Here is a 3,572-nt window from a genome sequence, read left to right on the forward strand (position 1 = left end):
TGAAACACAGACGTCTTCCTGCTGTTGTTGCATTCCTGTTCCAACAATAAACAAAATGTGTTTTTTGTCATATTTAAGAATCAAATCAAGCCATCTCCAAGGTTACGTTAAAATCAAAATGGAAATTAAATTGAACATAATTATAATGGCTTGAACCAAAAAAGTTTTTAACCCAAAGCAGAGACTATAATAAACATGTGTTGAGAGGTGTCCAGATAGTGACCGCTCATTGGACTGTGGTGCGCTCTCTTTGGGTGGGCCTAGAGATGCACTTTCATTTAAATCATGCCTGTTTGACTCATGTTGTACACAGACACTTTCATAAGCCTCAGCCTTGAGGATGTTTAGATGACCAGCAGCAGTCATAACAAGGTAACTTATGAACTGCGTGTGTTTTATGGTGTGGTCAACGGCTGCCTGTCCTGTTAGCAGAGTCGAATGCTGCCGTTTCACTCCTTTACTGAGGCTACCATGTGTAAGATAACCACAGTTTACCCATCTACACCAGGAGTGTAGAGAGAATGTAAACGTTTGCAGGTGCAGTAATGCTGTGTGGCTGCTTCGCTGTGTCGTGGGGTGAGATTGGTTGGTTTAATCTCAAGAGATCAGCTGTGCATTCAAAATCAGATTCTTTAAGATCAGCAATTAGTGGAATTGTCCAGAAATGGATTTGTCTCCCGTTTTACATTCTGAGTGACCTTTTTCCCAACGTTCTGGATGAGTAAACTGTAATCAGAGAGAGAGAGGAAGGAGGATTAAGCCCCTCGTGCTCCACCCAAAGGTTCAAACGTCATGTTTCAAGTTGAACCTTTTTCTCCTCCCTGCTTACTTTCCCTTTTGCTCACTCACAGATGGAAAACACACACACACACCATGACACATAGATACAGGGTTTAAACAAACATACAAACGCAGTCCCCAGGTGATACCTCAGGCTCTGCCCAGTGTAGTGTGATGTAATGCTTCTAGGAAACGATGGAGAGGTTGGAAAAGGAGAGATGGGGTGGTGTGAGGAGAGGGAGAAAGAGGGAGAAAGAGGGAGAGAGGGCCCTAAAAAGAAAGAATCCTGCAGCTGTTCAGTCTGGATGTGTTGTGTTTGCTGCCAGACAACCAGTGAGCTGCCTCTAGGAATTCATCACCAGACCGTTGCAGTCACTCCCATCCCATAAAGCAGGAACAGCCTTGATATCTGGTCAACCTGTTCTTTGCAAACATCTCTTTTACCTCAAGTCAAGAAGGTGATATTTTCCATGCAGCGTGTCTCCAAGTGGGATTACACAAAAAAAGTTATTGAATTGATTTCCATTAAACTCTGTGGGTGGGCATGTCCCAAGGAATGGCTTTTAAAATTCCGTAACATCTCTGATTAAAGGTTTGTTCATAATCACATGAGCATGAGTCAATACCCTGGGCAGACAAACAGACTGGTCTGTGAATATGCAGATGGATCATTTACAACTTCACCAGTCTGTGAAGGGATAAAGAACTTGAGATAAGTGTTGAAGTCAAACCATACAATGAGTCAACAGCTTAATCTCACATTGACACATGTAGCTAATAATATCCATTTAACCTAATTCCTAATCTGCTTGTCGTTGGACTACGAACAGGAAATATCTTGTTGTCTCCTAAAATATAACCAAAAACATCTGTTTTAAATAGAGAAAATTGTTTGTGATTTGATTGCACTTCACTGCTGTGTTTTGCAGAGACAATATCATCTATTCTATTCTATTCTATTCTTCACCAGTACTTATACTTACTTTTAGAAATATGTCTAGTAGATGTGGGAAGTCTACGTCTCAGAGGACTACAGAAGCTAGGCTACGCTAAGACAAGATAAGATACATTTTAACCCCCCCCCCCCCCCCCCCCCCCCCCCCCCCCCCCCCCGCCCCCCCCCCTATGATGTCAAGGCCCGGAGGACCTGGACACTACATGTCCAGTGTCTCCCTTTGTCAAAAAGGGGACCAGTTCCACCTACTGAACCACACGTTGTCACCATAATAACTGGAGATCAATGAAGGCAACCTTAAATCAGAGTAGAAAAGGTAGCGGTGAAGGGTTAGATAAAATGGTAAAGTGGATTGTATAGATTTAACAGCAGATGTAAACACGTTTACAATTGGATGCAGCTGAAAACCTTTTTGTAAACTACATATAGTGGGACTGTCAGGTTGTGGGAGACTGATAAGATCCAGGTTTTAAAACATTTGTGTTTTAAAACCTGGTAAAACAAAGGCAAAATCTCTCTCTCTCTCGCTCCCTTCCTCTGGGTGTGTGTAAGCACATGCCCTTGAAACCTTTGTTTCAAACCCAAACACAAACGGACCCAGTTCTCAGACTCACATTTTTTTAAACAAAGCTCTTTGTTTACTTAGTGAGGTGATGTATTTTGGGGCTGCTGTGAAACTGCAGCTGGTACAAAAGAGGAGGTGAAAATGCACACACGTGTGTATGTTCACCCCATGACTATACTCTTACATTTAGACAATATCTCTGACAACAACAACAAGAACAACAAAAATAATACTAATACAGTGTCAGTTATTATTATTATTAAATATCAAACATGCGCATAATGGAATAAAACTACTTACAGCAAATATTTCAAACTGCTAATGACAAATTAGACAAGAATCAATGACTGCACACAGCCCTGCAGGAGGTGCGCATAATTAACCAGAGATGGGTAGATTACAATAAAATGGGATTTCATGATTATATACTTGTTGACACATTAAATACATTAGTGCACATGCTTAGAAACACTTGTAATTAACTTGACGCAACAATACGGGCTGTCTCAGGGCTGTCCACATGGGCCAAATAAAATGACTTGATGGGCTGGATCTGTTTGACACATTGTGCCAATTATACCCTGAAATTGGATGACTAATCCACCACCATACTGAGGTACTCTAAAATGCATTTACAACTGTGTGTTTTTCCACATAATACATTCACAAAACAATGTGGTATTAGGTCTTTATGTGAGTTTTATGTGATGGCAAAACTATAAGATTTATATCAACAAAGCTCTGCTCCTTTGAATTGTCCTTTAAAAGTCTATTTATAGCCCAAATTTGGCCAGCTCTGTAGGTACAGACAAAAAAGCAGCCTTACTTGGTATCAAGTAAGTGAGTTTGCTGGAGTTTCTCTTTCTTCCTTTTTAACTTCTGTTCCATGAAAGACTATTACAGCATTATCACTTTCTGGCAAAGAAACCCGTCTTTCACCAGACTGTTTTTTTTTGTGTGTTTTTATGTGCAGTGTGTCTTGGGTGGTTGCTATGACAACATGTAAGCATAAGAACACTCTTACTCACACACACACACACACAATGCAGCTGTTGTCTATGGCCCGAGTATCAAGAAGTGAGAAAAAAAAAAGGAAACTGCTCTCTCTAGTGGAAATAGTCGCTATAAATTAAACGTGCAGCGTTACGTAATATCCTGTATCTTTTGTCGTTAGTATAAACTGCCAGGTAATGCGAAGTCATAAATTCTGTCTTTGCTTTCCATCTGTTCAACTATTGATAGGATTGTATATATATATCTATATATACATAT

This window comes from Cynoglossus semilaevis, chromosome 13, assembly GCF_000523025.1.
Source record: "Cynoglossus semilaevis isolate Cse_v1.0 chromosome 13, Cse_v1.0, whole genome shotgun sequence".
In the NCBI taxonomy this organism is placed as follows: Eukaryota; Metazoa; Chordata; class Actinopteri; order Pleuronectiformes; family Cynoglossidae; genus Cynoglossus; species Cynoglossus semilaevis.